Below are 12995 nucleotides of genomic sequence, written 5' to 3' on the forward strand. Positions count from 1 at the left end.
CGGCCAACGCCTTGCTATTGGCCTGTGAAACCCACCTGGACTTCTGGTCGCTACAGCTGTAGAATAATACATTTGTGGTGATTTAAGCCACCAAATCTGTGGTATTTTGTTACAGCAGCCACAGGAACCAAATACACCTGATGTAGAACTCAATGTTGTCCGGTTTGGAGGGAAAATTGTGCAGTGGTTTAAAATTTGAGGTCATAGCTTCTTAGAGACACTTAATAAATGTGGTCCAATGTATCAAAAGTGCTAAAATTGTGTTCTCTAAAACTTGTTCCAGGCACATTTTCTAGTATCAGCCCTGGAAAATAGTAAGCATCTTTCCCATCTGGTGCAGTCTAGGGGCGGGATCAGAGAGGAAAGGACACGGCTAGGGAAAACCTGAAGGGAAGTTTCACTCTCACTCACCACCTCCTTACTTACTTGAGCCTAGGAGGTTGGGAGGAAATAATGATCCATGGGATAAGGGTGCAACTTGAGGAGGGAGAGAAGATGGAAGGGAATCCCAGGCACATGGGAGGAGGAATCCTAACAGTGCATCCTCTGGGGCTGCCATGTGATGAAAAGAAGCCAACAGGAGTTGGCCACTGTAAGCCCGGTACTTCCTGCTCAGGCAGCAGGGACTTCTGGGCTGTGTCATTACCATCAGAGAGCAGGGATTCCCACAGGGTCTCCCATTAGCTCTCCTTTAGAAGAAACGATGATTAAAGAATCAACGACTCAAGAATCGTAGATTCTTGGCAGACTGGTGGTTGCCAGAGGCAAGAGGTGAGGGGTGGGTAAAAGTGGTCTAAAGATATAAACGATATAAACTTGTAGTTATAATAATAAATACAATAAATAAGTCATGGGCATATAATGTACAGCACGGTAGCTATAGTTAATAATACTGTACTGTATATTTGCAAGTTGCTAAGAGAGTGATTTTAGAAGTTCTCATCACAAGAAAGAAAAATTGTAACTCTAATGAGCCGATGGATGTTAATTAGACTTATGTGGTGATCCTTTCTTAATATTCATATATGTCCACCTGAAACTAATATAATGTTATATGTCAAATATATTTCAATAGGAAAAGGAATCAACTTAATGGGGAAAGGGAAAACTAATTTGCAATTACACTGCTGTGTTTAGCAAGGAGCAGAATAAGAAATACAAATTAATTCAGGATATGAAGATTTGATACTTTCTGTTTTCGTCAAAACCCAGGAGATTTTCCAAAGGGACCTAAGGGAAGGGACAAACGGGCTTGGCACATCCCAGGTCCACTCTTTAAGTTCTATTTGTGTTGTCACAGGAGCCCACATTCCTACCCAGGCTTCTGGGGATGTGACAGACAAGGAGGACATACATGACTGGGGGTGGGTGAGGCAGGGGGAAGAGGAGAGAGGAGGTGGGCTCAAATAGATGAGAATTAAGATGAGCAGCTGGGAGACCCATAGTGTGGGTGACGGGGAAAGAGAGAAGAAAAAGCAGAGGCAACAGAAGAAGGTTGAAAATAAAGCAGAGCCCAGTACCTTGAATATATACCGATGCCTCATCTTACACATTCACTCATTTAGGAAACGGTATTTATCAAGCACTTGCTTGGGACCAGGCATTATTCTAGCATACAGCTCTAGTTCCTACCCAGTTCCTACCCTTAAGAGAGCGCTCTTGAGTATGGCTCTGAGAGGAGAATGCGGGGGAAGAACGGCAGGACTCCCAAGCTTCCTTGTGTTGTCTTTGGGAAGACCCAGCAGTGCAGAGCCCCTGCCCCAGGAGTTTCACATGTGATGAAAGATTTAATAATGGGAATGACCAATACAAAATGCAAGCGAGGTGCAAATATGTAGCGGCCACAAGAAGCCTTTCTGGCTACCTTATCTGAGCACCATTGGCTTCACTTCTCAGCCCTCTTGGGGTGGGGGACTGTTTCTGGGGGCCCAGAGTATGCAGGCTCCCCAGTGGCAATTACAACTTTATTCCACGCCCTCCACCTCTCAACACACACACACAGTCCCACCAAAATAGGCCAGTTGGTTCCCCGTCTACACTGAACTTGGGATATCCTCAAGCTGTCCTCACCCCATTTTCCAGGCTGACGCTCAAGGTTGGGATCCAGGAATGTCAGCTCCACAAGGCCCAGCTGGTTTCCTCTCTGATCACTCACTTGACTCAGTTGCTCAAGAGCATTCCCGATTCTCATTCCAGAATGGCTAGACTAGCCACCTGACAGAAGTTTTGCAACAGAGCAACACGGATCCTCTATAAATACCTCTCCCACTCTACCTTCCACAAGTTACGGCTCAGTGGAAAGAAACTAACTACCAACTGAAAGCCTAAAGCCTTCCGGGGAGTCTGGTGGCAGTAACTCAGCAATTGAAGCTGCTTTACGGCCTAGAAGCTATAACACATCCACTGATCATTTTGATGACTAATAAGCTGTAACAGCTGTTGAAATAAAGTCTTTAAACAAATTGGAAAATAAAAAAGAAGAAAGAAAGGTTTGGGTTAGTGGTGAGCAAAGCAGACCTTCACAGGTCATCAAATACAAGAAGGACTGGCTCAGCCAGCAGGGCGTGTCTGGCCAAATTCCTCACGCAATCAGACCACACAACGCAATAATCAACCCAAATGAACGCAAAGATCAATTTGTCACCTGGATTCAGACATGCCACTGTGTGGAAAGTGTAACAGTGCTCAAGAGGAATCAGGTGCAATAAATGGTAGGCACTGTTATCCTTATTCTTAATTCCAAAAATTAAAGGGGGTTTCAGATGTCTGGACCCTACGTAAGATAAACAGAAATCCTAACTGCATTAGTCACTGCTCCCTGTTCTTTTCCCTCTTACCTGGCTTCATATTACATCTTGATTTGGGGGATCCTGGCCCCAGTTAATACCCATCAAACACTTCCCCCCTTTTTCTAGCAATAGAGTAAAAAGAGACATCAAGACCGAGGAGTACAGAACTGTCTAGAAGGATAAAGAATATTAATGAAAGAAAAATGTGAAATTAACTTTACTTTATGACAAATTGAGTAAATTTCTTTTAAAACAACAGGGTGCCTGCATAGGTATTTTATTTATTTATTTTCTATATAGGTATTTAAAAAACATGTTGGGTAAGGTGAAAAGAAGTGGTTCTGAGGTACACCATACAACTAACTTTTAAAATAAAACATGCAACAATGTCATTAGATGTTCTTGATGTCATTTGTAGATGAATTCAGAAAGAAATGTAATAGTTAACAACAATTCTAATATGCAGTGCATTCGTATTGGGAATGCAGGTGATTGGTCAAAATATTTAACATCCAGTAGCAAGAACTGCATGGGTACCACGCAACCAAGAATGGGACTTCAGCCAAGGAGGATGGATCCTGGCCACAAGCAATCAGTATCATGTGCCTAATGGTAATTTTGTGTATCACTCCTTCCATGTCCACTTCAAAATAACCTCGCCATCATCCAACAGGGCTCCTGGGAGAATCACTGTCCACCTGAGTTATGCTTAGTGCAGGTGAATACAGCATTCAGCTATGGCAGAAGAGGTAATCAAAAGTTGAACGTCTCCATCAGCGAGAGTGACTTAGAGGTTAAAAGCCTTTGGCAGAATTCTTGTGTTGGTTTGCCAAGCTATGACTGACTTCCCAAGACTGAGTTCTAAAAAAGAACCCTGATAATTTCATCCTTGGCTCTACATAGAGCCCAAGGAGAGAATGACATGATGTGCCCTTTATGTCGTGGGGAATGTTTTAAACTTACAACCAGAATGAACCCTTATAACTGGATAACTTGGGTTCATACACTAAAGGATATGGATCGACCAAAGGCAACTCACTCAGGATGAGGCAGAAGGTATGGATGGGGAGATGAGAAGAGAGAATCTTTTTCAGGTCTTCAGGGTGACCGTCTATGGAGACTACTGGCTATTCTGATAAAAAGTGGACTCTATAGACTCCAGAAGATACTGATAGTCTGAGTGAACTAGGATGATATCTAAGAGTCTATAATTCATAGTTTAAATAGTCCAAGCCTTTTATGTTGATCTCATGGAGATCTCTTCCAGAATCAGGCATATACCCAGTTTCGTTTTGTTTTCTGTTTTATTGGCAAATGAATAAAGAAATGACATTAATACATACTGGGATTTTCCTGCACTAGTACTCAAAGTCAGTCCTTTCAGGAGAAAATTATATTAAACTTTAAGGTAAAATAAATAAGCAAAACACACACACACACAGAGTTACTATGCACCTTAATATACCTGAATCCCTTATTTCCCACCAATCTCTCTGATGCCACTAAACTACTCTGTCATCTCACTTCGCTTAGTAAGTTAAACATATCTGGATATGTTATATCACTGACATTTTTGCCCCACAAGATTTCAACAGTAATGTCTTATGTGAGCTTTAAAGAATTTCATTTTTCACCAGGAAAGGGATGACCTACACACAAAAGTAAAGGTTCTCTTAACACCTTACCAGAATACAACACAGATAATTCCTTTGCCTGCGCCTCAGCTCAGACAAAGAAAATGGTCATTTCTTGCATACTGGCAATGGATGAACAAGGCGGTTCTCCATCACTCATCTCCTGTGCTGGGCATCGCCGCTCCCTCTCTCCATTACTGCCCACACCACTGCTGTCTCGGGGTTGAGTCCTTTCAGTTCTTGTAAACAGCATAGTTTCCTCCAGATCCCAGCACTGGGCCCGGCTCAGGCTGCTGTCCCTGACCACAGTTCCCCTCTCAATATGTTGTTTGGCCTGAACTTCCTAAAGACCGGGAAAAAATCTGGGGCAGTATCAAATGAATTGCCTAAAGTTTGAGTTAGAAACCCTAACATATATCCAAATTTTATTTCCCCCCAATACTGTAAGTTAAATATTACTCATTGAGAAATTTTTTGAATGTAAGATAAGAGGGGGAAACACCTTACAATTATTTCTGGGGGAAAAAATGTAGCCTAAAAAATGTTTATTTCCAATCATTTTGGGAACTGTCTCATGTAATCATGTCTTTGTGGAGTATTTAAAATACATATATTGTTTGCAGAAAAGGAATATTATGTACAGTTTATTTTACTTCAAGCTCCACCATTTCAAGTCTAGAATTTGTAAACATCCCACTCAGTCAGACTACACAATGAAGTAACCGGGCAAAACTGAAGAGGATTCTTAGGAGACTTTCACCGACAAAGAATTAAAGCCACTTACTTTTTCTTAAGCCAATCACCTGTATAACTAACGCCGTGAGAAATCGCATTGGCTCAGCTCCCAATTACACGATTCCTTTGTTTGCTGCCTTCATCTAAATCCTCAGTTCCACACTTGGATATGTTAGAGTTTTCTCTTCAGAGAAGAAATCCCAAAGGACACAGATCCTGAAACGTCCCCCAGCTTGTGTTCCCAACCAGTAAAGACCATCTCGTTCTGCTCAGTCTTCTGAAAGAAGCTGCCCCGGGCATGGATGAAAAGTCCTCCTCCCCAGGATAAGCCAGTGTCTCCTCCCCTTGGAAATCAGTCACTAAATAACCTCAGCCCACATCCAACCACCGGCTGCGGCTGGGTGACTCAGTCCTTTAACAACTGCTTACACGGAAAACACACACCAACCAATGAACTCCGGGAGGCCCAGGTAAATGGGTTAACAATGGGGGAAACATTACAAAATAGATTTACTAAAGCAAACACGATCATTCAGACCAGCAAACAAGCAGCCAGCACCAACGGAAACCATCCGAGAACCCACGGGCTGATTACCCTGGGACCAGCTCTCAGGTCAGCGCTCCGCGGAGGGCGGGAGCTGCTAGGAAACCTGGGTGGACCCGCACCCCACACCTGCGCTGCTGCCAAGACTTTTGAAGTCTCTGGATTGGCAACGGAAGGAAACGTGAGCCAATTCCCCTGGTTTATAACACCGGAGGGAAAACATGAGGGAGGAGGCTGTCTGTGTATTCATTAACCAGCCTCGCTCGCCAGGCTGAACTTTGGGTAGCAGCCATTAATCAGTCCTGTGCAGTGCCAGGCGGGGAACATACCTGAGAGGAGAGGAAAAGATAGACGGGGCAACGAGGGGATTCGAGAGAGGAAACCAGAGCCTTTGCGCCCCACCCTCAGCGGGATGGAGGCCGGGGTAGTCCTCGAGGCCTCCGCGGTCTAGCTATTCCCTCCAGGTGAACAGGCGCTCCCAGCAAGAAGGGACTTGTGCGGCGCGCAGGGCGCACAGGCATGAACACATTGCTAGCAAACGCTGAGGGAGAAGGAAGGCATGTATGTCCTTAGCTCACAGGTAGGCTCTGCTAGTCTGCCAGCTGGCTGAGCCCTGGGGGCTGGTGCGAGGGAAAGCTCCCCAGTGGGAACCCAGCAGAGTCCCTGCGAAGGCCGTGGCCTCAGGCCACCCCCCATGACCACACTCTGGGCAGCCTGCGCATTTTTCAAACATTTCCCGGCTTTTAGAGGTTGTCCTCGCTGACCGAAAGAATTCCATGACATCTCTCAAGTTCATTTTCATCAGCACTGCAGGCTTTCTCAAAACACTGTTTACTGCCACCGAGACGCTCTGTGGTTATTAAAGGGGGGAGAGGACCGAGCACATGACATGGCCACCCTCCTAAGATGTCTCATTAGAAACAGTATTTGGACGAAGTGGTTGTAACCGATGCCACCTAAGAGGTCGGAAAAGAGAAGAAGGAATGTGAAAACCCTTGTTTTGATTTTTAATCTAATCAGCAGGCGCTTGTTATTTCTCGGCGGAGTATGGGAAGCGCGCTATCGGCCCCGGCCGCATCTGGTGTACATTTGCAGGTTTCGTTTCTTCAGTCCAACGTGAGCTTTCCAGGAAGGGGGAGGCGGGGGCCGCTCTCCCCTGTCTGTCTGGTTAAGCCATGAATCCATCGCCGGCACATCCCTAAAGACCCTGCGTTTAGCATACAGTACACAAGACATCCTAGCCATCCGGCTCTTGCAGTCACTGACCCGCTGTTCCTACGTGCAGGGCTGCTTGTGCGAGGGAACAAAAGCGAGGCGTCCGGGTCACGGCCCCTCCCCACGAAACAGAAGCTCTCAGCTTGCCTTGTCGCTGTTCGGCTAAGTGACTCACGCCTCGCTCCACACATTAGCCCGTGTCAGCTATTTTAGAGACAGGTGGCTTCTGTCAGCCCCGCTACCACCTGAGTCCGTGGGCGCAAGGTGAGAGACTGTCTGGCTCACCCCTCCACCGCCTCCTTCCTTTCAGGTCCAGGGCGCTCTCACTTGCAAAGTGCTCCCGGGCAGGGCCTGCGGAGCACACCTTGGCTCTGTCATTAGCAGAGCAGTAACTCACTGTCAGGGGGTTGAAAGCTCGCCCAACCCTGCGGTGAATCAGGATGAGTTAAATGCTCTCTAGTGAGAAGCACGCAGCTCACCCGGAGGAGGAGGAGTTCCATATCCTGAGCGCTGCCCAAGGAGCCAGGGGAGCTGATCTAAGCAAATCCTGGCTCACACGGACCCTCCACGGGGGGTGTGCGCACTCCAGCAAAGGGGTCTCTCAGGCTTAGTCACCACAACCCACCGCGAACGCCCCCCACGCTGGCCCTCTCTTCAGCTGACCCTCCTCTGCAGGCCCATCCTAGGGACCCTGCTGCCTCTGTGAACCTGCTCTTCCAGCCGCATTCAGGGTCCTACTCCTCAGCCTCCCACTTCCTTTCACTGACCGGCACTTCAGCAACATGGAAGCAACGCATTTCTTTTGAGTTACTATTAAGGAGGGAGAGGCTGGTCAATTCCGCATTACCTCAACAAGAAATACTTTTTAGGCTCTGGAAAGGCTAAGAGTCTTGAGAAATTATTTCCCTTCCTTATTCATTTCTTGATTGCCTTTAACAAAATTACCTATGTTACAGGAATATCTAAAATGTACTTATCAACATTAAGACCACATTATGAAGGGAAGTGATTGTGATGTTAAAAAATGTCAAATTCCTCTTGCTTACACTGTTAAAACTGGGAAGATGGTCATTTGTGAGGTACTAGTGAACCTTTTAATATTGCATTTGATCATAAATGGAATGTCTCCCAGACATGAGACAGACGGTTGCCAAAATTATTTGATTCTCAGGAAAGAAGTGGTCCAGTCAGTGGTTAGCTTATGGCTATATTTAAGATAAGCGTATTTCCACAAATATTTTGACACGGGGAACTCCGCAGAGCCCTCCAGTACTGGCCCTGGCTGCCTTAGCATTGTGTCCAGTGGTGATTCAAGACCTGTCTGGCACAGAGGAAAGTAATGTTAAATAAATCATTTAACTTCCAAGGCATGACTGTAAGTGTGTCAAGCTGCAGGACAGATAAAAGAGAAATGTTCTTCCCTCACTGATACTCGATCTTCTGTTGGGACACTCCTGCATTATCCAGGCCAAGGGCAACCTCCTTTTGTACCTAAAATAGTTACAGTTTGTAAAATGATATCTTCTTTCTATCACTTGCAACAGATGGTGCAAACAGGGCCTTCTCATTAGTTACCTCCATTTCTTGGATGGACACTATTCTTTTATACACAGGAATTCCCTTCGGTGTTTCCAGACTTGTTGCTAGTAGCAAGTCACCTCTGTCACCCGAATATTACTTTCAGTTCCTTAGGCTGTGTCTTTCTTTTTATGACAGTTCTCTAAACTCCTGTTTAACTTGGTAACATACATTCTGCAAAATATTTATTTATTTATAACATTCCTTATTCTACAAAGGATGTATTTGGACACACACACACACACACACACACACACACACACACACGATATTCATCCAGCAGTTTGCAGCTTACCCAGCGCTTTCAATTGTGATTTCATTTCATGGGCCTCAGAAATACCCATCTGTTGGGTAGGAAATGGAAGTGCAAGGAGTTGAGAACCAGAATCAACTCCCCATTGCTGGTAAGGAGTGAAGCAACCAGAATGCCCTTCGTCAGCCAGGCACTGGGCCGTTGCTTCCTTCGCGTTCAAGTGTAAAATCGCGGGTGTGTCCTCCAGGACTCTGGGAGCTGCTCTGGGAGGAACTGTGTTCCCGAGGCCTTCCCTACTGGGATTACTGAGGGTTTGTTTGAGTTCTGACCTTCTGTGTGCAGCGTGGCGAACTCTGTTGGAGAATGACCTCATTTACTTCACTTACAGGTTGAGGTTTTCTCAGCAAAGGAAAGAACAACTGGGACATACCAGTGGGCTTAGGAGCCAATTACCCAGATACTCTCTTGACTGACTAGGAGGTTTTATCTTCCTGCCTCAAAATTAGTTATATTAATTATATGATTAATTATATATTGTATGTACCTAATATACACATTAGTATTTATTATGCTTATTTTTATACTTACATTATGTATCAGTAATTATCACTATTTATATATCATTTCATCACTAGTGATATGTGTTTAAGTATGTATATTTCCATTAGTCACAGGTACTAAATTACTAATGGGATAAAATATCTGGGCCTTATCTGATTTTACTTGTTACCATTATGACCCCAATCCTGCTACTGGTGACATTCCTGGGACCACACTTCTCAGAGTTGCTGGATCACTAACAGAAGCATACATCTCTGTCCCTTCTCCTCTGTCCTTCTTACCTTTTGTTAGGGAAACTGATCAACTTAATTATGCTGCAAATTTAAAAAGTTGATATGACATGATATACCTTTAGGATAATCATCACAATGTCAGAATAAAAAGTATATACTAGTTTGATGATATGTCTTCAATATATCTGAACTTAAGCAACAAACTGATGATCTATATAGAATGTTATGCTTTATAGCTGCAGCTTAAAAAACTAGGTATTTTTCAGAGACTGTTGCAGAAAATAGTGGTAAACAAATTGATGAATGGGAGATGCCAAGCTAGAGGACAAAAGATCCTTCATTCTTGTTCTGTCACTGTCCTCTCACAATGTGGCTACTCAAATCTCAAGGCTTTCGTTGGTTCCCCTAAACCCTTTCTCACGCGTCAAGCAGTCTCAGCTTCTTAGCACCGAGTGCCCAGTAGGTTTAACCCCTTCCGGTGGCTTCTGTCTCCCCTGCACAGCTCCTCCTTTCTGCACAGCTTTTCTGAAGCCAACTCCGTGGACCTGGGTTATAATAGTGGCCCTGGAATCACCCCATTGCCTGCATCCTGCTCTGTTCTCATATTGACTGGAGTAGGATATGTGCTGGTGCCATTACGAAGCAATAGAACAAACACACAACACACCGGGAGCTCTGTCAGCAGAACCCATTTTAAAGGGAATTTTATGGATGGCTTCCGATGAAAGGTTTTTCAGTTGTGCCATTATTTTGATCCTTGGCTGAACAATATTAGCCAATCTGTCAAAAGGAGAAAGGGTTGTGTGAGGGAAGAGCTCCAGAGGATAACATGGAGGGACAACAACTCAAAAAATCCACCAGGTTCAATTTTCCCTCAAAATCAACATGAAAAAACAATGATGGAAATCCAGATCAAAACAGTCCGGGTGCCAACTCTTCTTGGGTCCAGAAGAGCCGCCTGTTCTCCTCTTAACAGCAACTTTTGAAGCCAAAAGAAATTCCATGGGTATCCCAGGTATACTGAATTAGTGAACTGGGAAAAGTCTCTCATGTAAGACTGTGAATAGGTGTTATTTGTTGTGTAATTATATGGGCTCATGAACTTTCCCAATTCTCACTAGTTATAAAAGGATTTAAAAGGCTCCATGTTTACAAATTAAATGAATATAACTTTGAAAGTCCATCTGTTTTATTTGAGTTTGGCTGGAGTCTGTGGCCCCTACAGCCCCCGTTCAGGTGTCCCTTTGCAGTCAATGCAGCACAGTGAAGTGCGAAGAACACGAAACAGGGAATCATGGAAGCTGCACTCTGGTCCAGGTGTTAACATCAGGTTTTTAAATATAAACAAGAAGTGTCTGACCTAGACTACCTCCAAGGCTCATTCCAACTGTAACGTTCTGTGGGCCCACAAAGTATTCATTGAGTAGCCACTACATATGCAACGCCCAGGATTCAGGCTGATGCTGAAAAAAAGATCTGCACGACTTCACACCTACCTATGAAGGGCTTACATTCTAGTAGGAAAAAAAATGAGGCCCGTACATGAATATTCAAAATAAGAAAAAGCAAAAATAACTTTGACAATTATCAAATGAGTGCAACAGACAAACACTCTTGGGATCTACATTCTTCTGGCTAGGAGAGCTGAGAAATAATTCTCTGAAGAGGTGATATGTAAGGGAGTCCATAAACAGTGAACAGAATTTCAGTAGGTAAGAAAGAATTTCCTTTCTTAGGTATTCAAGGCAGGAAGTAAGGCACCTTCAGAGACAGGAGGTGGGGGAGTGCCTAGTGTCTTGGAGCCATGGTTTGATCTCTGACCCAACGAGCAATTTACTCGAGGACAGTGGTTTTCCAACTTCAGCACGTATCAGAGTCAGCCGGAGGGCCTGCTAAAACACAGATCACAGCTCCACTTCCAGAGGGTCTGACTTAGCAGGTCTGGGTGTGGCCTGAGAATCTGTATTTCTAACAAGTCCCCAAGTGCTGCTGATCTGCTGGTCCAGGGATGGCTCTTTGAGAACCACTTCTCTCGAGAGAAGTGGAAAGCTCACATCAAAATCTCCACTCAGCTGATTTATTAAGCTTTAGGCGGCAATTATAATTAACCTAGAATTTCTTTACCTGTAAACATGTTCAACTAAATCTGCTAGAAGATGGAAATGGGGAAAGTAAACTCATATTTTTGGAAACTTCCTCTTTACCAAATGCTTTCCAGAATTTACTCATTTAATTCCCAGCTCATTTCCACCCGGTAAATGTTATAATCCCCACTTTATAGATAAAGAAACTGGGACCCAGCCTTGGCCAGGTGGCTCAGTTAGTTGGAGCAACATCCTGTACACCAAAAAAGTTGAGGGTTCGATTTCCTGTCAGGGCACATACCTAGGCTGTAGGCTCCATCCCTAGTTGGGTGTGTACAGGAGTCAACTGGTCCCTGTTTCTTACATTGATCTCTCTCTTCCTCTCTCTCTCTCTCTTTCCCCTTCCTCTTTCTTTCAAATCAATAAAGACACATTCTCAGGTGAGGACTAAAAACACATACAAAATACTGGGGCCCAGAGACTTAAAGTGTCTTACCCAAAGTCAAAGACCAGGGCAGGGACCCATGAAGAGCCAGAACAACCCTGCTCTCTAGCGTTAAGAAGTCAGTGCAGTGGGAATGCAGACTGGTGCAGCCACTTTGGAAAACAGTATGGAGTTTCCTCAAAAAATTAAAAATGGAACTCCCATTTGACCCAGTGATCCCACTTCTAGGAATATATCCCAAGAAATCAGAAACACCAATCAGAAAGGATATATGCACCCCTATGTTATAGCAGCACAATTTGCAATAGCTAAGATTTGGAAACAGCCTAAGTGCCCATCAACAGATGAGTGGATTAAAAAATGGTGGTAATCTACACAATGGAATACTACACTGCTGTAAAAAATGAAGGCACTCTTATCATTCGCAACGGCATGGATGGATCTGGAGAGCATTATGCTAAGCGAAATAAGCCAGTCAGAGAAAGATAAATATCACATGATCTCACTCATTTGTGGAATATAATGAACAACATAAACTGATGAACAAAAATAGATCCAGAGACATAGAAGCACAGAACAGACTGTCCAACCTCAGAGGGAAGGGAGCGAGGGGGTGGGGGGGTGGGGGGGTGGGGGGTGGAGGGGGGTGCGTGTAAGAGATTAACCAAAGGACTTTTTTTTTTAATTAAATCTTTATTGTTCAGATTATTACATTTAACCAAAGGACTTGTATGCATGCATTTAAGCATAACCCATGGACACAGACAGTAGGGGGGTGAGGGCATGTGCTGGGGGGCTGGGAACGACTGGGGAGAGGTTAATGGGGAAAAAGAAAACATATATAATACTTTAAACCAGCGGTCGCCAACCTTTCGGACCCCATGGACCACCAGTGATCCACGGACCATCGGTTGGTGACCGCTG

The 12995-nt window shown here is 44.5% G+C and overlaps 1 protein-coding gene across 9 annotated transcripts in view; it reads right to left on the bottom strand.

Moving 5' to 3' along the window:
• KIAA1217 (KIAA1217 ortholog) overlaps positions 1 to 12995 on the bottom strand; it is a 307889-nt gene that overhangs the window by 67344 nt on the left and 227550 nt on the right. The window lies entirely within an intron of this gene.

This window comes from Myotis myotis, unplaced genomic scaffold (assembly GCF_014108235.1).
Source record: "Myotis myotis isolate mMyoMyo1 unplaced genomic scaffold, mMyoMyo1.p scaffold_m19_p_1, whole genome shotgun sequence".
Taxonomy (NCBI): domain Eukaryota; kingdom Metazoa; phylum Chordata; class Mammalia; order Chiroptera; family Vespertilionidae; genus Myotis; species Myotis myotis.